Source organism: Ovis canadensis, chromosome 18 (genome assembly GCF_042477335.2).
Source record: "Ovis canadensis isolate MfBH-ARS-UI-01 breed Bighorn chromosome 18, ARS-UI_OviCan_v2, whole genome shotgun sequence".
Lineage (NCBI taxonomy): Eukaryota > Metazoa > Chordata > Mammalia > Artiodactyla > Bovidae > Ovis > Ovis canadensis.
Window position 1 is genome coordinate 81,272,336 of NC_091262.1, and position 22,434 is coordinate 81,294,769.

Sequence of the window (22,434 nt, forward strand, 5' to 3'; positions counted from 1 at the left end):
TGTCTTATGTTAGGAGGAAAAGGGAATGACAGAGGATGGACGTGGGATTGTGTGAACTCCGGGAGTTGGTGATGGACAGGGAATTCTGACAGTATTTGCTTTAGGACTTTGCTGATCCTAAAGCAAATTCCCCCATGCTGCAATTCATGGGGTCGCAAAGAGTCGGACACAACTGAGAGACTGAACTGAACTGAACTGAACTGAATGTCTTATGCTCTGGTGGCTTCCCTGGAAACAGTCCATCAGAGAGAAATTTTTTTGAGAACTAAACTGTCTGAAGATGCCTTTTCTTCCTTTGTGTTTGAATGGCAGTTTACCTGGGTATTGAATTCTAGGTTAAAAGTCATTTTCCTGCAGAACTTTGAAGGCCTGACTCGGATGTCTGCTGGCTCTGGTTACAAGGGGGAGCCCGAGACCAGTGTGATCCCCACGCCTTGGTGAGATTTGTTCATCCTTAGTGTTCCTTGGGGGTCTTTCTGGGGGGGGTGCACTTGGGTCCTTCAGCTCTCCAAAGCTTTCCTGTATTATTTCTTTATGAGCTCTGATTTCTTTATTCTAGCCTTTTTGATTGCCTGTTATTCACATGTTGGGTCTTGTGGAGTTTTCTGTTAATTTCCTTTCTCCTACTTTTTTCTAGTTATTGACCTTTTATCCTTATTTTCCTGGGAGAGATCTTCAACTTTATCTTCTAGGCCTTACATTGCAGTTTTATTTCTGCCATCATCATGTCTTTCATTTCTAAGTGTTTCTGTCCTTAGTATTCCTTTTTTATAACATCTTGTTTTTGTTTCATGAAGGCAATCATTTTAAAATCCATTTCCCTTTGTTGTTGTTCAGTCACTAAGTCATGTCCAGCTCTCTGCCACCCCATGGACTGCAGCATGCCAGCTTCCGTGTCCTTCACTGTCTGCCAGAGTTTGCTCAGACTCATGTCCACTGAGTCAATGATGCCATCCAACCTTCTCATCTTCTGTTGCCCCTTTATCCTCTTCTCAATCTTTCCTAGCATCAGGGTCTTTTCCAAAGAGTCAGCTGGAAAAGGTGGCCAAAGTATTTGGAGCTTCAGCTTCAGCATCAGTCCTTCCAAAGAACATTCAGGTTGATTGCCCTTAGGATTGACTGACTGGTTTGATCTCCTTGCTGTGGAATGGACTCTCAAGAGTCTTCTCCAGCACCACAGTTCAGAAGCAGCAATTCTTGGGCACTCAGCTTTCTTTATGGTCCAACTCTCACATCCACACGTGACTACTGGAAAAACCAGAGCTTTGACAAGACGAACGTTTGTCGGCAAAGTGATGTCTCTGCTTTTTAATGTGCTGTCTAGGTTTGTCATAGCTTTCCTTACAAGGAGCAAGCGTCTTCATTTCATGGCTGTAGCTACAGTCTGCAGTGATTTTGGAGCCCAAGAAAACAAAGTCTGCCACTGTTTCCATTATCTATTTGCTATGAGGTGATGGGACTAGATGCCGCGATCTTAGGTTTTTGAATCTTGAGTTTTAAGCCAGCTTTTTCACTCTCCTCTTTCACCCTCATCAAGAGGTTCTTTAGTTCCCTTTCACTTTCTGCAATTGGGGTGGTGTCATCTGCATATGCTGTTGTCTATTAGGCTGAAATAATGAGTCATCCAGACTCACTCCTCCACTGACTTCTCTGAGTCTTGCCTCATCTGTTTTGGTCATCATTCTTCTTAAATCTTCATTCCGGGTCCAGTCTCGTTTTCCTGAAGTGCACGCTTCAGTCACAGTCTGTTACTGACACTTTCCATTTTTGTTTCTCTGAAAATATTTTCATTTTTGAATGGAAGTTTAACAGAGTATAGAATTCCATGAGCCCTTCATGCCTTGGAGGGCCAATGGAGCTTGGCAAGCACAGTGGGCGATAGTGGAGGCCTCAGCAGGGGAGTTGAGGGGCTGACTGCAGGGCACACACTGGCCTGCTAGGGCCACTGCTGAGGCCTGGAGGTCACAGCAGAGAGCGAGGCCCAGGTGGACCAGGTGTGCACTCAGATCCAGTGGAGACTAGCCTGCACTGGAAGCTACAGTGAGGTCCTGTGCCACCTTGTATGTGCCCAGATTTGGCCCTTGGTACTGGCTGGGTAGAGGGCTGGCCTGTGCCAATGCCTTGGCCTCCAAGATCATGGGCAGAGAACAGGGGTGCTCATCTGTTCCCACCAGTGTGAAATCTGGTCCCTATCAATCAGCCCGTTAGCTCTCTCAGATTATCATAATGGCCCAAATGCAAGGGATAGTGTTTAAAAATATAAATGATTTTCTTAATCACATTCTGTATTTGTAATGAGTAAATTTTTGAGCTCAGAATTACCAGATTAATGCCTTTAACCTAGTGGCTCAGGTGGTAAAGAATCTACCTGCAATAGTGGAGACCTGGGTTCGATCCCTGGGTTGGGAATATCCCTTGGAGAAGAGAATGACAACCTACTTGAGTATTCTTGCCTGGAGAATCCCATGGACAGAGTTGGACGCGACTGAGGGACTAACACACAAAGAGAGTAAAAAGGGAGACCAATTGAGCCTCAAACTAGTGGTTACTTCTCTGCAAATTTCCTCCCTGTCTGGCATACTCATGCTTTGACACTTTGCTTCCTGGTGGAGGAGGCACCGTAGGACACGGCTGCATAGATGAGATAATATGCAGAGCATGCTCTGAGAGTTCTAGCTCATGTTTTCACTGAAGTTCCGCATATTTGAAAGCTTGTTTGCAGCCCTGAACTGCAGCTGTGGCCCTTCCTGTATCGCTCCAAATACAGTTATGATCTCTGTAGGAATGCCTGGAGAAGGCTCCTGCATTGCTTGGGTATTAATTGTGTACCCAGACCCAAGAACTGAGCTCTGTCTGCCAGTTTTGTAATTTCTAGTCTCAGGAGACACTTGCGTCAGTAAACTGAGCACAAATAAAGTATTTTACTTTTGTCTGAATGAATTTTATTTTAAGGCTGTGTTAGCAAATTGTTAGCACGTTTACTTTTTAACTTCTCTCCCAAGAACTCTGTGCAGAGGAAGGGCAAAATCTATGTAATGACAAACTGTTAGGGAAATTAAAATGGAGGTAAGTCTTGTTTAGGCTTCAGAAGAGGGAGGATGCTGGGAGCCAGCACAGGACATCCCACCCATGACAAGGTCACGCGGAGGAGACCTGATAGGCAAGGTAGATCAGGACCCGAGGGCCCCCCCGGATCTGCTCAAGCATCTACCCCCAAACCAGAATCTGTCTATTGTGTGCCTTTCATCAACTCTTCTGACATTAACAGGGGGCTATCCCCGACCACCTTTATTCGGGAGAAAATAAATTTAGGGCTCTAGCGAATAATTCTCCTGGACATGAAAGGAGTATTTCAAATCAAACCCTGCCGATGGCTTTATAGCTTGCCTGACAGGTTTATCCAGACTCTTGCAGCTATGCATGTGATTGTTCACAGCCTCCCAACTGTGAGAGGCATGGGAAGCTAAACATTCTAAAAATATAGAGCCTTTCAAAGAGTTAAAAGCTTTTAGAATAGTGCTGGTGTAGGATTTCAGTGTTGAGCCAATGCTTGCTTCTAAGATCCCATATTTCTTATCCCCTGTGCACTTGGGAGTGCAACAGTTAATGTAGTTGGAATTTAAGAAAAACAAGCAGTAACCTTGGAATTAACCACATCGGACCTTTGAGCTAATTGGTTCTTTCTTTGTTGTAACTCACTGCACCTTTACTCCGTGAGAATGTAACTCTGTTTAATACTTTCTGAGGCTGACATAGATTAGAAATATAAAGAAAAAACATTTCAAGGAAAAGTAAGTTTTCTGGTTGGGCAGCCTTTATCAAAAGAGGGCCATAAAATGTTCACAGGCCTCCAAGGCCAGAAGATAATGTATACAACATTGTTTATGGGAAAGGTATGCAGAAAAAAATCCCGGTTTTGATAAAGACAAAACAGATGTAATGTTTGGGCTGACTCTGCATGACTTTGCATCTTTCATTTCCCTCTATGTACAAGTCAAGGTATAAAAGTTCCTTTTGAAAATAAAGTTATGGCCTTGCTACCAAAGCTTGGTCACCCTGTGTCATTCTTTCTCTCTCTCTCCCTCCCTCTCTTCTTTAGGCTGATCCCTTGCACCATAGAGGCTCTCTGCATTCACTTTCCTGCCTGGGCTTCAGAGACCCAATCGAGAAGGCGCTCTGCATCTTCTTTCCAGCTAGAAGGTGCTCTTCGTCTTCACTCTGGCGAGAGGGTGACTGTGGCCTCCGTGAGCAGAGCAAGTCCCTTGTCTGGGGCTTTATTTCCTTTCTGTGTAAAACAAGGAATATCAGCTTCTATTCTTTCCTCTCTCATTCATTCATTCATTCATTCACCGACACTGTTCATCCTGAGGGTACCCCTGGATCCTTCAGGGGCTGGACCTCAGCAGGAGAGGAACTCCCCTCATCGTCCAGTGGCTAAGACTCTGCGCTCCCAATGCAGGTTGCCTGGGACCAATCCCTGGTCCCGGAACTAGACCCCACATGCTGTGACTAAGACTTGGTGAAGCAAAACAAATTTAAAAGTAAGAATAAACAAATAAATAGTAAAAAAAAAAAAAAAAACCCAACCATGTAGGGAAGCAGGCCTCTACCCACTTCAGACCTTGCCTGGACCCTGCCTGGACTGCATGTCCATCTGCAAGCACGCCGCTTGTTACCAGCAAGCCAAGAGGCACTTTAGGTGAGAAAGGAAGCGGGTCTCAGAATCTCTTCAGTTCCTGAGGGCCTGGCCAGCCCCCGGGGTCTAAGAAGGCCTATGACTCACTAGGTAAAACAAAGAGCATTGTAAAAGTTAAAGAAAAAACCAGAGCTGCATTTTTGCCCTGCAAACTGATGATGATATCCATTTGTGGCCTGAGAATATAAGCAGGAGCCCCCACCATGGCGACTGGAAGTTTCACCCGTGGGGTGGGCACACCACCCAGGACCCTCTCCCAGTTGGGACTATAGATTGCTGTTAAGGAGGGACTTCCCAGCGCTGTTAAGTCTGGATGTAGGTTGTTGGCTCACTTTGGTGACCTAAGTGCTGACTCGATGGACGTGAATCTGAGTGAACTCCGGGAGTTGGTGATGGACAGGGAGGCCTGGCGTGCTGTGATTCATGAGGTTGCAAAGAGTCGGACACGACTGAGCGACTGAACTGAACTGAACTGAACTGATGCTGTTACTTCTACTGTTTCTATTTCTTTTCCTTTATTGACTGGACGAACTAAGCGCAGGTGGCTGCGACCGGCGCACGAAGCGGCGTGGCCGAGAGGAGTTACCCCACGTACAAGGTTGGGGTAGAAGCCGGGAGGAACCCATGCCCCAAGGGCAGCGGCCAAGAGGAGCCACCCTGCGCCCGATGCCAGGGACGGCGGCCGGGAGGAGCAACACAACGTCCAAGGAGCAGTGGCTGCACCAGTGCAGGAGGGCCTAGAGGAGCTATCGACATTGAAGGTCAGGAAGGGTGGCATTGAGGAGATACCCCTCACCCAAAGTAAGGAGCAGCGGCTGCGCTTTGCTGGAGCAGCCGTGAAGAGATACACCACATCCAAGGTAAGAGAAACCCAAGCAAGATGGTAGGTGTTGCAAGAGGGCATCAGAGGGCAGACACACTGAAACCATACTCACAGAAAACTAGTCAATCTAATCACACTAGGACCACAGCCTTCTCTAACTCAGTGAAACCAAGCCATGCCTGCAGGGCAACCCAAGACGGGCGGGTCATGGTGGACAGGTCTGACAGAATGTGGTCCACTGGAGAAGGGAATGGCAAACCACTTCAGTATTCTTGCCTTGAGAACCCCATGAACAGTGTAAAAAGGCAAAATGATAGGATACTGAAAGAGGAACTCCCCAGGTCAGTAGGTGCCCAGTATGCTACTGGAGATCGGTGGAGAAATAACTCCAAAAAGAATGAAGGGATGGAGCCAAAGCAAAAACAATACCCAGCTGTGGATGTGACTGGTGATAGAAGCAAGATCTGATGCTGTAAAGAGCAATATTGCATAGGAACCTGGAATGTCAGGTCCATGAATCAAGGCAAATTGGAAGTGGTCAAACAAGAGATGGCAAGGGTGAACGTCAACATTCTAGGAATCAGCGAACTAAAATGGACTGGAATGGGTGAATTTAACTCAGATGACCATTATATCTACCACTGCAGGCAGGAATCCCTCAGAAGAAATGGAGTAGCCATCATGGTCAACAAAAGAGTCTGAAATGCAGTACTTGGATGCAATCTCAAAAACGACAGAATGATCTCTGTTCATCTCCAAGGCAAACCATTCAATATCACGGTAATCCAAGTCTATGCCCCGACGAGGAACGCTGAAGAAGCTGAAGTTGAACAGTTCTATGAAGACCTACAAGACCTTTTAGAACTAACACCCAAAAAAAGATGTCCTTTTCATTATAGGGGACTGGAATGCAAAAGTAGGAAGTCAAGCAACACCTGGAGTAACAGGCAAATTTGGCCTTGGAATGTGGAATGAAGCAGGGCAAAGACTAATAGAATTTTGCCAAGAAAATGCACTGGTCATAGCAAACACCCTCTTCCAACAATACAAGAGAAGACTCTACACATGGACATCACCAGATGGTCAACACCGAAATATTAAATTGATTATATTCTTTGCAGCCAAAGATGGAGAAGCTCTATACAGTCAACAAAAACAAGACCAGGAGCTGACTGTGGCTCAGTACATGAACTCCTTATTGCCAAATTCAGACTTAAATTGAAGAAAGTAGGGAAAACCGCTAGACCATTCAGGTATGACCTAAATCAAATTCCTTATGATTTTAAAGTGGAAGTGAGAAATAGATTTAAGGGACTAGATCTGATAGATAGAGTGCCTGATGAACTATGGAATGAGGTTCGTGACATTGTACAGGAGACAGGGATTAAGACCATCCCGATGGAAAAGAAATGCAAAAAGCAAAACGGCTGTCTGGGGAGGCCTTACAAATAGCTGTGAAAAGAATAGAAGCAAAAAGCAAAGGAGGAAAGGAAAGATATAAGCATCTGAATGCAAAATTCCAAAGTATAGCAAGAAGAGATAAGAAAGTCTTCTTCAGCGATTAATGCAAAGAAATGGAGGAAAACAACAGAAAGGGAAAGACTAGAGATCTCTTCAAGAAAGTTAGAGATACCAAAGGAACATTCCATGCAAAGATGGGCTCAATAAAGGACAGAAATGGTATGGACCTAACAGAAGCAGAAGATACTAAGAAGAGGTGGCAAGAATACACAGAAGAACTGTACAAAAAAAGATCTTCACGACCCAGAGAATCACGATGGTGAGACACTCACCTAGAGCCAGACATCCTGGAAGGTGAAGTCAGGTCAGCCTTAGAAAGCATCACTATGAACAAAGGTAGTGGAGGTGATGGAATTCCAGTTGAGCTATTTCAAATCCTGAAAGATGATGCTGTGAAAGTGCTGCACTCAATATGCCAGCAAATTTGGGAAACTCAGCAGTGGCCACAGGACTGGAAAAGGTCACTTTTCATTCCAATCCCAAAGAAAGGCAATGCCAAAGAATGCTTAAACTATTGCACAATTGCACACATCTCACATGCTAGTAAAGTGATGCTCAAAATTCTCCAAGCCAGGCTTCAGCAATTTGTGAACTGTGAACTTCCTGATGGTCAAGCTGGTTTTAGAAAAGGCAGAGGAACCAGAGATCAAATTGCCGACATCCGCTGGATCATGGATCATGGAAAAAGCAAGAGAGTTCCAGAAAAACATCTATTTCTGCTTTATTGACTATGCCAAAGCCTTTGACTGTGTGGATCACAATAAACTGGAAAATTTGGAGAGAGATGGGAATACCACACCACCTGACCTGCCTCTTGAGAAATCTGTATGCAGGTCAGGAAGCAACAGTTAGAACTAGACATGGAACAACAGACTGGTTCCAAATAGGAAAAGAGGTACGTCAAGGCTGTGTATTGTCACACTGCTTATTTAACTTCTATGCAGAGTACATCATGAGAAACGCTGGACTGGAAGACACACAAGCTGGAATCAAGATTGGCGGGAGAAATATCAATAACCTCAAATATGCAGATGACACCACCCTTATGGCAGAAAGTGAAGAGAAGCTAAAAAGCCTCTTGATGAAAGTGAAAGAGAAGAGTGAAAAAGTTGGCTTAAAGCTCAATATTCAGAAAACGAAGATCATGGCATCTGGTCCCATCACTTCATGGGAAATAGAAGGGGAAACAGTGGAAACAGTGTCAGACTTTATTTTTTTGGGCTCCAAAATCACTGCAGATGGTGACTGCAGCCATGAAATTAAAAGATGCTTGCTCCTTGGAAAGAAAGTTATGACCATCCTAGATAGCATATTCAAAAGCAGAGACATTACTTCGCCAACAAAGGTCAAGGCTAGTCAAGGCTAGTCAAGGCTATGGTTTTTCCTGTGGTCATGTATGGATGTGAGAGTTGGACTGTGAAGAAGGCTGAGAGCTGAAGAATTGATGCTTTTGAACTGTGGTGTTGAAGAAGACTCTTGAGAGTCCCTTGGACTGCAAGGAGACCTAACCAGTCCATTCTGAAGGAGATCAGAATGGGATTTCTTTGGAAGGAATGATGCTAAAGCTGAAGCACAGTACTTTGGCCACCTCATGCGAAGAGTTGACTCATTGGAAAAGACTCTGATGCTGGGAGGGATTGGGGGCAGGAGGAGAAGCGGACGACAGAGGATGAGATGGCTGGATGGCATCACTGACTCGATGGTCTTGAGTCTGAGTGACCTCCAGGAGTTGGTGATGGACAGGGAGGCCTGGCGTGCTGCAATTCATGGGGTTGCAAAGAGTCAGACACGACTGAACGACTGAACTGAACTGAACATGCTACATTTCTTAGTTTATTTCTTATCTTTCTAAATCCTGTTTGCCCCTAGCATCTTAAGATCATCATCTCCTAAAAAGGCTTCTAGCTATTGCTAATTAATCCTAAACCCTAAACTCAGCAAACTTCTTTGGCCATAAACATTTCCCTCACAAATAGGTCTCAGATAATAATCTTTCCCATGGCCTCAAGCTGTGGCCCATGTGCTCATCCCGGGACATTCTTTGTAAAGATCCTTGAACAAGTGTCAATGGTTATTTTATAGATTATTTTCTGGGCACAAGTGTAGAAGGCTTTGTGCTTTCTCATGCTTCTGTCAAGCACAATAATCACCTTAACATTCTTTCCAGTCAACTCAACTGAAGAAAGGAAAGAGCAATCAGAATCACAAGGCCTAACTCCTTCATCCCGGGTCCGTGCCTGCGGAATGAAGAGAGGGGTTTGGGGCCGTGCCTCCATTCTGTCAGTAATGCCTAACGCGGCTCCCGACATTGGGGCCAGGTGCTTCCTTGAATGCTGCGCTGAGCAGGAGGGTGTGCTTCTCCTGAGGGTGACGGCAGCGCGGGGTGGGGACAAGTGTTATATTTTGTTGCTGTATTAAGGGAAGCCTTTTTTAAATTGGTATTTATTTATTTATTTTTGGCTATGCTGGGTCTTCATTGCTGTGGGGCTTTTCTCTAGCTCTGGCCAGTGGGGGCTGCGCTCTGTTGTGGAGGGCAGGCCTCTCTCATTTCAGTGGTTTCTTTTGCTGTGGAGCACAGGGTATAGGCACACAGGCTTCAGTAGCTGCAGTTCAGGGCTCTGGAGCACAGGCTCGATAGTTGGGGTGCAAGGGCTTAGTTGCCTCACAGCAGATGGGATCTTGCCGGGTCTGGATCGAACCCACCTTTCTTGCATTGGCAGGTGGATTCTTTCCCACTGAGCCACCAGGAAGCCTCAAGAAGGGAGGCTTTAAGCGCCTTTTTGTTGTTGTTGTTTAGTCACTCAGTCGTGTCCGACTCTGCGACCCCATGGATGCAGCACGCCAGGCCTCCCCGTCCTTCACCATCACCCGGGGTTTGCTCAGATTTACGTCTGTTGAGTCGGCGATGACATCCAACTATCTCATCCTCTGTTGTGCCCTTCTCCTCCTGCCTTCAGTCTTTCCCAGAACCAGGGTCTTTTCTAACTCTTTGCATCAGGTGGCCAAAGTATTGGAGCTTCACCTTCAGCATCAATCTTTCCAATAGTTATTCAGGATTGATTTCCTTTAGGATTGACGGTTTTGATCTCCTTACAGTCCAAGGGACTCAAGAGTCTTCTCCAACACCACAGTCCAAAAGCATCGATTCTTTGCCACTCAGCCTTTTTTGTGGTCCAACTCTCACATCCATACATGACTACTGGGAAAGTCATAGGTTTGAGTCTACAGACATTTGTCAGCAAATAACGTCTCTGCGTTTTAATATGCTGTCTAGCTTTGTCATAGCCTTTCTTCCAAGGACCAAGCGTTTTTTAATTTTACGGCTACAGTCACCATCTGCAGTGATTTTGGAGCTCAAGAAAATAGTCTGTCGCTGTTTCCATTCTCCCTGTCTATTTGCCATGGAGTGATGGAACTGGATGGCTTGACCTTCGTTTTTTGAAGGCTGAATTTTAAGCCAGTTTTTCCACTCTCTTTCACCTTCATCAAGACACTCTTTAGTTCCTCTTCACTTTCTGCCATAAGGGTGGTGTCATCTGCGTAGCTGAGTTTATCGATATTTCTCCCGACAGTCTTGATTCCAGTTGTGCTTCATCCAGCCCAGCATTTCACACGACGGACTCTGCTTAGACATTAAATAAGCAGGGTGACAATATACAGCCTTGACGTACTCCTTTCCCAATTTTGAATCAGTCCATTGTTCCATGTCCGGTAAATAACCTTTTAAAAATAGGCTTTTCTGGAGTTTAAGAAAGCTATTTCTAAGCAGGTAATCACATCACCTCCAAATAATGACATTTTTATCAGGTCCTTCCCAATATTGATACCTCTTATTCATTTTTCTTGCCTTGTTGACTTAATTAGATCTTCCAGGCAAATGTTGAATGCTGAGAGCACACATGCTTGTCTTCTTCCTTATTTCAGAAGAATCTTACCTGTAGAGAAGGGCTTTAAGGGAGGGTTATATTTTGGCAAGACCCCCGACCCCTCTAAGGAGATGGAATCCAGGGGGTCTAGGAAGGAGTACAGGTAGGACCTGTGACCAGGTGATGGGGGGATGACCGGTGGGAGGTACGAGGGAGACGCAGTCCTCTGCCCCAGGTGGCTACTTTGGAGCTTTGAAGGATGGGGTGATGGCCCAGGCCCTGGGGAGGTGGAAAGATTGGGACTGCGATGGGATACCTGGGAAGAGCTGCTATAGGAGGGCAGGCCTGGGGAAAGCGGGTAGAAGCTAGGGTGGAGATACCCAGTGGTGAGGGAAGCCCAGACCTGACTTGGTCACAGATAGGGTGGCCTCAGGTGGGAGCTTCCAGTAAGCATGGCTTCTGGGTGGTGTTTCCACCCCTGTTACTGGCCCTGCAGTGGGCGCGATACCCTGACCTGGAGAACATGGGCCTCAGGGCGCAGCCCAGGCCTGCATCTCCTGGCTCCTGAAGCTCAGCTGAGGCCAAGGTGCAGGGGCCAGGGCCTCTGAATACTCAGGGCAACAGAACAGAGAGAGAGAGCCAGGAAGAGGCCCCATGGCTGGAGAGGCAGGCCCGGGACGGGGCCATGGCAGAGTCAGCAGGGACTCTGCAGCCCAGAAGACACCAGCCTGATACCCGAGAGGGCCCGCACAGGCAGGGGTGATCCTCACACTGAAGGCTCACTGCCCCCACAGGCTGCCTCTGGGCAGTAAGGAGGGGTGGATGGACAGAGGTTCCCAGGCCAGTGAGGAGGCCCCATCTCCAGGGAGCCAGTCCGGGGCCTGATGAGCAGGCAGGTGGCACAGCACAGCCCACGGACTGCTGGGAGGTGGAGGCGACTGCACCCCAGCTTCTGAAATCCAGGTCAGCGCTGGGGAGCAGAGGGAGAGGCTGGGAGGAGGAGCTGCCTGAGCAGAAGCCGGGAGCCGGGCTGGGTGCAGGCCCAGGAGGCCCGGGCGTGAGGCTGGAGGAAGTTCAGACCTTGATGGGGGGCGAGGGCGGCTTCTAATGCCAGGCTGTGGGGAGCCACGGAAGGGTTTAAAGCAGGAGAGTGACCTGATTGACTGGTGCCTCCTGAAGGTCAAGAATGACTTGGGAAGCTGCTGAAGCAGGATTCACGGGGCAGCGGGCAGAGGGAACACCAGGGGGCCTCGATGGGCTTTGGGACGAGGTGGTCAGGCAGGGTGGCTGGGTTTCAAGTGTCTGCCTCTGTTACCTCCCATGAGACCCAGCCGCCAGCTGCCCCTCTTCCCCCAGAATTTTCCCCTAGGCTTCCTGGAGAACTTCAAGTCTGATGCCACTCCTGGCATCTGGCAGCCTGCCCATCTTCAGACCCTCTGCCAGAAGAAAGGGTTCCCTGGGCAGCAACACTGGGCTGCTGGTACAGGGAGACAGGGTTCAGCCTCTGCTCCCAGGTTCCTAGCCAGACCTGGGCTGGTCCTGACTCCCCGCCCCTGAGCTGTGTGGCTTAAGGCAAGACCCTGCCCCTCTCTGAGCCTGTTTCCTTATCTATAAAGTGGGGAGAATGACACCCTGTCACTTTGTTGTCATGGGGATCTGACAGTGCCAGGCATGGACCGAGCATACAGTAGGTGCTTACTAAATGTGAGCTCTTGCCAACCAAGGTAGGCTGGCTTGTCCTACCCCCACACTCCCTGGAGACAGAGCCCAGAGCAGGGCAGGCTGGGCCCCGCTGGAATGGCTCCTTCATCACCACTCCTGCCCCTGCTGGGCGCTGTGCGGCACTGTGGGAGGTGGGGAGCGGCGGGGTCAGAGGGCCGCTGGCACAATGCTCCCTGCTGTGCCGGGGCTGACCTGAGGGCATGGTCCCTGAGTCCTGGCACCTGGGGGAACCACGGCCTGTGGCCAGGGCAGGGCTGATAAGGCTTGCATCGAGCACCTGGGCCAGCCCCTCCCTCAGGACAGCCTCCTTCCAGCTGCTCAGCTGCCTCTGGGAGAGGAATATAGGCCTCGGCAACCCCCTGAATGTCTGTCCTCTGGACGGACATCTTGCTGGCAGGTACGGGGAAGGGGGTGAGTTAGGGGCTGGGCCCTGCCCATCCTGGTGTCAATCACCCCAGGCACACTGAGGCCTGCAGAGAGGCCGCTCGGGCCCAATATCACCCAGGGTCAGGTGCTGGCTCCAACCTGGCCTTTGTCCCGGTGGTGGGGTGGCCGGGGAAAGGGGTGTGGCTCAGCCTCTGGTTGGTCAGTGACTTCAGCAGGTCCTGCCCACCTTTGGGCCCTAGTTCCCTGGGCTGAAGTGAGAACTTGCTGGCTCCGCACCAGCTTGAATTTGTCTTTACACAGTGGGGAGGGTGGGAGGTCCCAGCAGGCTAAGAAGTTTCTCTTCTTTTTCCCCAGGAAACAGCAGGAGGGGCTGAAAGGGGGTGGGGAGTGAGCAGAACCTGAGGGAGCCTGGGGGTGGTGAGGGCCCTGCGCCCAAGCCCCCACGCCCTGGAGACTCCCTCCCAGTCCTCTACGAGGGGCACCGGGGAGAAGATCGATGGGTGAGAATCGGAGTTAGGAGCCTCCAGCCCCTGGTTAAATATAGAACCGAGGCCCCTCCCACAGCCTTCCCTGTGGGCTGCAAGGCCTTGATAAGCCCCCGGTGGCCTGGGCCAGCCCCTTGCAGCCTGACCCCACCCCCGTCCAGTGCTGGGACATCCAAGGAAAGGGGTGGACGTCCTCCTCGGGGCCGTTGAGCTCCGCTTTGAGCAGAAGCGCCAGTACTGGGAGGAAGCCCTGCGGCAGGAGGGCGCCAGGGAGGCCCAGGGGCGGCCGACGCTGCCCCCGTTTGGCGCGGCTCCTGGCCGAGCTCGGCGCTTTGGTTCGCCGCGACCTGCAGAAGGTGCAGCGGGAGGTGCACCCCGCTTACGCGGCCGCCGGCTTCCCGGCGTGGGAGGCCTACCTGCGTGCCTTCCACGGCGCGGTGGCCGGGCGCCTCCAGGAGCTCGCGCACGACGCCCGCGGCTGCGAGCAGCTCTACGTGTTGCTGGACTGGGCCGCCAACATCTACAGCAGGTGAGGCCCCGGGCCGGCGGCCGGGGGGTGGGGCGAGGGCGAGGAGGGGCTGGCACTGCCCGCCCGCAAGGCCTTCCGGAACCTGCTCTGAAGGGCACAGGGCACCTTTCTCCTCCTTTTCCTCCCCGGGAGAGTGCTGGCTGTTAGGCACCCAAGATCCCAGATCCGGGAGCCCTCTGATATTCTCTCCTCCCCCTCCCAGACCCTGGTGCTCTCCCTCTCGGTTCAGAAGCTGGAAAGAGCTATGGGCGGGGTTGCTTCCATGGCGGCGAGCCCAGGGAGTACCCCCTAGTCCACGCGGGGCCTTTAGCGAACTGGCCAAGGGCGCCCCCTCCAGGCTGGACACAACCGCGGCTCACCGCGCTCTTGAGGGCTGGCTTTCACCCCCAGTCTTGCTTTGGATGGACACCTCGGCTCTGCAGGGCTCTGCAGAACGTGATGGGGTGAGTCCCCCGTGCCCCTGAGCGCTCCCCAGCTCCCCAGGTAGGGGGGCAGTTGGAGGGGGCGCCAAAGTGCTGGGCTCCTCCTTAATATTCTGCGTGGCTGCAGACAGGCGCCTGCCCCGGTGTGGGCTGGATCCTAGCTGGACCCTGAACTGCAAGGTCCTGGGGGCGTTTAGAGCTCAATTTGGGTGAACCCCAAGCGAGAGGGTGGAGGTCACTCCCGAAGCAAGCTGGTCGAGGTCCATCCGGACTGCCTTCTTTATGCTTTCGGGGCACGCTCCGCCGACTGCTTAGCCAGGAAATCCTGAGGTGGGAAACCGAGTGGATAGGCGCTTGGCACGGAATCCCGGAGGGCGGGCTGGGGTGCTGGGCGTGGGAATGGAAGCCCAGATTTCGGGCCTCACAGCTATGGCGTTAGGCTTTGAGCCAAGGCAGAGGGCAGTGGGTGCAGCCGCGGCCACATCAGAGTCCCGCCCAGACCTTCAGGCCCCGCCCTGCCTTCCAGTCCTGATTTCCTGGGCACCCAGGACCAGGCTCTGCCCTCGGAGCCACTGCTCCCGCTCCTGGCACTGGACGTCTGGGCCCGTCTGGAAAACGACTACACCAGCTTCCTGGAGGTGAGACCGGAGCGGGGCCGGGCCGAAGGGGGCGGGGTCCAGGTAGAGGGTGGTCAATGCCAGCGGGGTAGGGAGGCGCAGTGCACACGGTCCGAGCCTCTCAGCTCTGCGGCCTCGGGCCTGGGCCTGTGTCCCGACAGGGGTGCCCTGTCGCCAAGGGCGTGCCCTAGGGCTTGGAGGTAGGGGGTCTCCCTCCTGGGAGGGTCTTACCGCTGCCCCTTCCCTGGCCCGCACAGACCAAGATCGCGAGCTGCTTCGATGGCATCCTGCAGCTGGAGCAGAGTCGCTGGGCGGCTGCGGAGGCCCCCGAAGAGCTGCGGGGCCTCTGCACACGCCGCTGTCCTTCGACATCTGCATGGTGCGCCGGAGGGAAGGCCGTGGGTTTGGGCCTCTGGCGGTGGAGACTCTCTTATAAGACACAGTCACAACAGCCTCTCCCCATCGAACGGGAGCCTGAGGCCCCACGTGGGGCGCGGGCAGAAGTCTCGTGTCTCATGGCCAAGCTGGGAGCGCGAGGCCACAGCTCCCAGCGTAGCGGGCAGGACCCCGTCGTTGTGCGGAGCTGGGAGGGCTGACCCTCTGGAAATCGGGGCCCCTCGAAGTCGGAGCCGACACTGGGAGGCAGAGCGGGGAGTGTGGAGACGTCCCTGCGCCACGAGGTGGGCTCTGGGGCCATAGGCATCCAGTACTCAGACGCGCTCACTCGCAGCTCGTGGCGGAGCACGTGAAGGCGGCCGGCGCCATCTCCGCAGAACTGGAGGCCACCACGTTGGGGATCTGCGCGCGGGCGCTGGGGCTCTTCCTGCACAGGTGCGGGCGAATCCTGGGCCGGGATGTGGTGGGTGGGGTGGCCAGGGTGTGGAAGCTGGTTGTCCCTGGGGAGGACCCACCCATCCCGTTACCTCGGAATCCGAGATTCCAGACAACTGGGAGGGAGAAGCCTGGAGGGCGGGCTCGGGGTTTCAGCAACCAGGGAGAGTCTCCAAGGCCCCTGCGTACCCCGCCCCCCAGGTTCGAAAAGACTTTTCTGGAATCAGGGGCGGTGAGCGAGCCTCACGTGTGCGCCAGCATCAATGCCTGCGAGGAGCTCAGGTGGGTTTGTCCCGCGGTGCCAGGCGCGACCGGCAGGGGGCGCGCGAGCCCTGGGAACCACGACGCAGACAGCGCCCCTGCGGCCGCTTGGTGGCCTTGCCCGGAGGCCTCCGGAGGGGACTCTGTCTCCGTGCTCGTCCCCGCCCCGTCCCCCCCCCCGTCCCCACTCCGTGGGGTCCTCTCTTGGCCCCGCAGAGCTGAGGCCCTCGCAGGGACGCAGGGAGCTTCAGGGCTGAGCAGAGGCCGAGGTTCCAACCACCCTTGCCCAGCTCATCCCTGCCACCCAGGGCTCCATTCTCTCCTCCCTTCATCCCGCTCAGCCTCCTTACTTTGAAGGACCCTCTCTCTTCTTGGAAGCCTGCCCTGACACTCTCCCCACCCCTTCCCCAAACCCAGGGCCTTGCTGGTGCCGGAACCTGGGTTCCTCTACCTCCAGGGGACAATGGCCCTCCCCTGTGGGCTGCCAGAGCCTTCAGCCCCAGGCCAACCCGTAGTGTCCCCAACTGAAGAAGCATCAGCTACTGCTGATGGCGTGATGTCCCCACAGACAGACGGGAATGCAGTGTGGGGGCTCAGAAAGACATTGCCGCTGGTCGACAGTCACGCAGGCAGTACTTGTTGGATCTGGGAACCCAAAGCACGACCGTGATAAGGCGCTGGCTCACTAACACTCTTCTGTCCCTAGACTGTGCCAGGCTGGTCCTGGCACAGGGGACTCTGGTGTAGGCCATCTCTGGTCAAGCCCTGATAGAAATTTAGCCTGCCTTTCTGTGTCCCTGCCTTTCTGGAGAAGGAAATGGCAACCCACTCCAGTACTCTTGCCAGGAAAATCCCATGGATGGAGGAGCCTGGCGAGCTACAGTCCATGGGGTCACAAAGAGTTGGACTTGACTGAGAGACTTCACTTTCTGTGTCCCTGGGCTGCAAACTGGGAGAGCCTAGCCCTGTCTCCTCAATGATGAAATGGGGACATTGTGATATTTGGAGAGGCAATTATGAGGCTCAAAGGGCTTCTCTGGGAGCTCAGAGGATAAAGAATCCACCTGCAATGTAGAAGACCTGGGTTCAATCCCCGGGTTGGGAAGATCCTCTGGAGAAGGGAATGGAAACCCACTCCAGTATTCTGGCCCGGAGAATCCCATGGACAGAGGAGCCTGGCAGGCTACCACCCATGGGGTCACAGAGTCGGGCTCGACTGAGAGACTCTCCCGAGCGTCTGAGGAGGGCCTCTGTGCCAGGAGGGGCTGTGCTGCACTGTTCTGTCGCTAGGAGGGATGAGGTCTGGCTCAGCCCTGCCACAGGGGCCCTGTCATGCGGTGGGACCTCGACACTCCCCTGGCCCACTCCTCCGTGCTTGGCTCCCGGGTGCACTGCCGCCCCCTCACGTGACGGCTCCCAGGGCTTCTCCACTGTGCCGCCCCAGGGGGCTGCCCTTCACACTATAGTCTGAGTGATCGGAGCTGGGGTGGCACCCAGCCTTCACGGCTGTATGCCAGGCTGTGAGCCCTTGCCCACTTTCCCCAATCCTGGCCCCTCCCCCTGCCCAGGACTCACCTTCTGGCCAAGTTCCCAGAAAGCTTTGGAGAGCTGGAGAAGGCCCTGGGGGCTGCCGCCCGAACCTTTCAGAAGCGGCTGCTCCAGGGCTTGCAGGGTGCTGTGTAGGTGAGGGGGGCGCCCTTCTCTCCCCACTTTCCTTGCCCAGCAGGTGCACCCTGTGTCCTGGATCCCGGGGGCCCAAGTCACAGCACTCATTTACCGTAGGGGCGTGTTGGGGTGGTGTTTCGGGGGCAGGCAGGGAACCCAGACAGGTTCCCAGCTGAGCAAGAACTGTTGGGAACAATTCCCTTCTTCCTTCATGCCCTGGGCTTCTCTGGTGGCTCAGATGGTGAAGAATCCGCCTATAACTGCAGGACACCCAGGTTCCATCCCTGGGTGTGGAGGATCCCCTGGAGAAGGCAATGGCAACCCAGTCTAGTACACTTGCCTTGAGAATCCCATGGACGGAGGTACAGTCCATGCGGTCACAAAGAGTCGGACACGACTAAGCGACTAACGCTTTCACTCTCCTCTCAGAGACGAACTCTGAGACTGAGAACCCTCTCCACAGAGCGGTGCATCTAGGGAATGGCGCCTCATCCAGCCCCTCAAAGCGCCGCCAGGACTCCCCAGGCAAGGGCTGGCTAGAGGCTCAAACTCCAACCATGCCCACGGGGCCTGCCGGCCTGGAGGAGGCAGTCTCAGAGATTTCTCATCAGGGAAAGGTCTAGAGCCAGGAGAGGGGCTGTCTCCAAGATACCATAGAGAAGGGGGTCAGCTCCCCAGACTTTCTTCCTGATGCCAGCTCGCCCTTTGTCCTGAATCGCCCCTGTCCGGAGCCATGAGGGGAGGACCCCCGGACCCCAGGGGAGGGTCTAGTGGGTGCTGGGGGTCAGCCCTCGGCCGACTGCCCACCGCTCTGCCCCTAGCCGCTCTTCAGGGTTCTGTGCACCAAGGCCTGGCTGACCCAGGACCTGCTGCAGCCCCTCATGGACAAAGTGGTGGCCTTCTCGGGCCTCCTCGAGCACATGGCCCCACCCCTGGCCCAGGTATCCGGGGGTTGGGGTGGGCGCTGGTGGGGGCGTGCCCTGGGCTCCTCCCGGTGACCCTGACCTCTACCCCCAGGAGACTCTGCAGCAGGTGCACCGCTATGTTGTCCGTGAGTACCTGGCGCAGGCGCTGCGACCCCGCGAGCGGCTCCGGGGTGTGGACCGCCGGAGCGGCTCCCAGAAGATGGGCCTCGAGGCGCAGGCCATCGGCAATACCTTCCAGGGCTTGGTAGGAGCATCACCCGACTACCCCGGGGTGCTGGCCTTCTTGGGGGTTCTCCAGCCCGCGAACCCTCCAACAGCGCACCCCTCAGTCTGATTTCAGCTCCCCGCTGTTAGAGACCCCCGGGTGGGCGGGCTTTGGCAAAGGATTCGAGGCACTCTCCAAGTGCTGGGGCCGGGCCAGGTGGGGAGGACACGCAGCATATGTTTACGTTGATTTGCATGTACTTTGTGGGGGGTGTAGGGGAGGGATGAGGGTTGAAGCCCTGTCTGAGGGGCGGGGACTGTGTCGGACCTCTCCTCCACCCCACCCCCAGTAGAGGGAGCTCAGGCATATCCTGCCCACACAGACACCCCTCATCTGGGCCACTGGTCCCCGACTCCCCGTCTGATGCCAGGCAGGCCTTCCCCGCGGGGCCTGGGCTCACCTGCCTGAGTAGACACAGAAAGCCTCTTCTGTGCTGTGTGGTGGGGAGGGAAGAGGAACCCTGAGCCAGGGCGCGTCCCCTTCCGCGCGGCGGGAGGCGGTCCCGGTGGGGCCGCGGTGGTGGCTGCAGGAGGGCTAAACCGGACACTCACCGAGGGGCTGCAGGCGGGGGCGGGGGTGGCCCACCGCGTCGCGTTTCCGCAGGGCTCCCAGGCCACGTGGCTGGGCCAAGCTATCCCATGCGTGGCTGACATACTGGGCGAGACTTACAAAGACGACATCAGGTAGCACCTGGAGACGCTCATCAGAAGCTACCCGGACATCAGGTTCCTACCCCAGAGCTGGTTATGGGGATGGGAGACAGGGAGGGGGCCTCAGGGCGGGGCTCGGACTAGCACCGGCCTCCGTGCACAGGTGCCAGCAGTGTGACCTGCGGGCCCCGGACCCTCAGGCTGTGGGGGCCCTGGTGGGATCGTCGCTGCCCTTCCCCGGTGTTCTAATCTCGCCGTCCTCATTCAGTCTTGTGGTCCCTGGAGTCTGAAGGGAGCCAGAACCCTTCCTCCAGCGAGTCTTAGGGGGAGGCACAGGCGCCCAGCTCCGGGAGAAAGCCCTTTCTGGAAGCCCCGAGACCTGCCAGCAGGAAGAAGGCTTTGATCCTAGGGTGTGTGTTGGGGGGTTGTGAGTCACGTGGAAATCCCAGCTGAATCTCCTCATGGCCTTGGAGATTCCAGGATGGGGAGGCTACAGAAAGCCTGGGCCTAGCCCCTTCCTGGTCCCCTGCCCCGCCCCGCCCCACCGGAGAATCCTCTGATCCCAGCCCCCTGCATCTGTTTGGCCTTGATTCAGAGTAACTGCGCATAGGAGGAAGGTTCCCCTTTTGGCCCCTCGGGGTTTTCCTGCGCAGGCTGGCCGGCCCTCCCTGGCTGCGGGAGACAGTGCTTCCAGCTCTTTGGGGTGCTCGGGGCGGGAGGGGCAGCACACTGGGCCAAGCTTCCCACCCCACGTGCCTCTCTGCTTGCCGCTGTGCCGGGGCTCCCCAGCAGGGTTCTCAGGGGAAGAGGCTCTGACTCCCCTGCCTGCCACACTCCTGGCATCAGGGCATGGCGGCGCCCTGCTGCCTCCCTAGGTCGACTAGGTTTCCGGAACCTCTGCCTGGGGCTCAGAGGCCATTCCCATCAGGCTTGCCTCTTCCTGTCTCCGACGAGCTTTGCACCCTTCAAGACCCAGGCACCCGCCCCCAGGAATGCTGGGTGCCCTAGCGCTTCCAGTCTGAGCCGCGGGGTGCCCCTCGCCCTGGGGTCCGGGGTGTCACTGGAGCTGTCGCGTCTGCAGCGGGGGCCCGCGTGTCTCTGCAGGCGGGACCACGTGCTGGCCATCCTGGCACTGCGCCGACTGGGCCGCCGTCGGAACCAGCACTTCCTGCGCCACGCCCAGGCTGTGCTGAGGGCTGCCGCCAAGGCCGGGGGCTCCGGGGCCACTGGGGGCCCCGTGCTCCTCCAGGAGATCGAGTTGGGCACCGGCGTGGACGTGCTGGTCACCTGCATCTAGCGCTGCTGGCCTGAAAGGGGGCGGCCCCGGGGGACGGAGGGGCGGCCACCTGCCCCTAGGGACCGAGCCCCAAGCCGGGGACCCGGGGGGCAGCCCCAGCGCAGCCCCAGGCCTGAAGCCCCCCGTGGGGGACCGTCCATCCTCCTCCTCCTCCTGATGGCCAGGGGAGGTCATGCCAGGCATGCCAGCAAGCCTGAGAGGCATTCCAGGCATTTGGAGGAGGGTTTGGTGCAGAAATTCCCTTTGGTACTGCCCACCCGGGAAGGCCTCCCTGTCTAACTGTCCTGCACCACCCCAATGTGAAAATGAAGAACAGACTATTTATTTTAATATAAACATGAAATAAAATGGTATCTGTCTAAGGAGAGGCGGGGCCAAGTTGACTGCAGACAGAAGGTCTGTCTCCCCACGCACCCAGGGGCCGGCCAGAGGTTCTGTGCTGACTTTTCCTGCCCACTGTACCAACAGGGAGACTGAGGCAAGTCTGAACTGGGAAAGCCCACCACTGTGGTTAGAGAGCAAAACAAATTTTGACCCTGGTTTCCCGAGGCCCCTGGCCTCACGTGTCAAGTGAGCCTTGTCCCACAGGCGTGGGCACTGCTCTGTCCTGTTCTAAGCAATCCTGCACCCTGGCAGATAAGGAAAGGCCAAAGCTTGTTCTACAGCTTGAGGTATTTGGGTTAGATGTGCGAGGGACTTCCCAGCAGTGAAAGTTGTGTGCTGCCACAGGGCAAGTGTCAGCCTGGAGTGAGTATGTGGAGGGGTGGACCCTGCCAGTCCTGGCTCTGGACCTGAGGCTGCAAGGAGCATACTCAGGCCTGACCCTACAAACCTCCCTCTTCATCTTTCTCTCTCGAACCCGTGGCACTGAAATTTGGCTCCAGCCTGCAAGCAAGGCTGCTAGGAAACCCCGTTTGCATTGGCAACCTGGGGCTCTCCAAGAAAGGGGGTGCTGAGATGGGAGATTGACAGGGAGGCGCTGAGGGAGGCCCCACCAGCTGCCTCTCCCCCACCCTCCCCCATGCTGGTTTCCTGGGGGGTCAGGAGCAAGTGCCAGGCACAGCCTGGCCAGAGGCAGGGCCAGAAGGAGGAAGAGGAGAGGTTGGTGTTCCAGGCCCTGGGAACAGTTGTGGGGTGGGGGCGGGGCGTGTGAGTGTTGACGCTGGCAGGCAGCCCTAGTGTCATTGGGGAAACTGAGGCCAGCACAGGATGGGGGTCTTCGCCTCTTCACCCCAGGCCCCAGCACGGGTGGCCTGAGGTCTTACAGCCGGCTGGGGGGCGGGCAGGTGTCCAAGGGGCACCTCTTTCCCTCGAGAGCAGCAGGGGACTGACAGGCCAGCCTGACCCCACGAGTCAGCCCCGTGGCCAGCAGAGGTCGCGTAGGGGTCGTGCTACAGGAAGCCTTGCCCTGGTCTGGTCCTGGCCAGCTTCCCACGGGGAGCCCCTGCCACCCCCGACAGCTTTGCATCCC

The 22,434-nt window shown here is 54.8% G+C and overlaps 1 pseudogene; it reads left to right on the forward strand.

Moving 5' to 3' along the window:
- The first annotated feature begins 13,659 nt into the window (after nucleotides 1-13,659).
- On the forward strand, nucleotides 13,660-21,325 carry LOC138423592 (exocyst complex component 3-like protein 4; annotated as a pseudogene).
- Nucleotides 21,326-22,434: the final 1,109 nt, after the last annotated feature.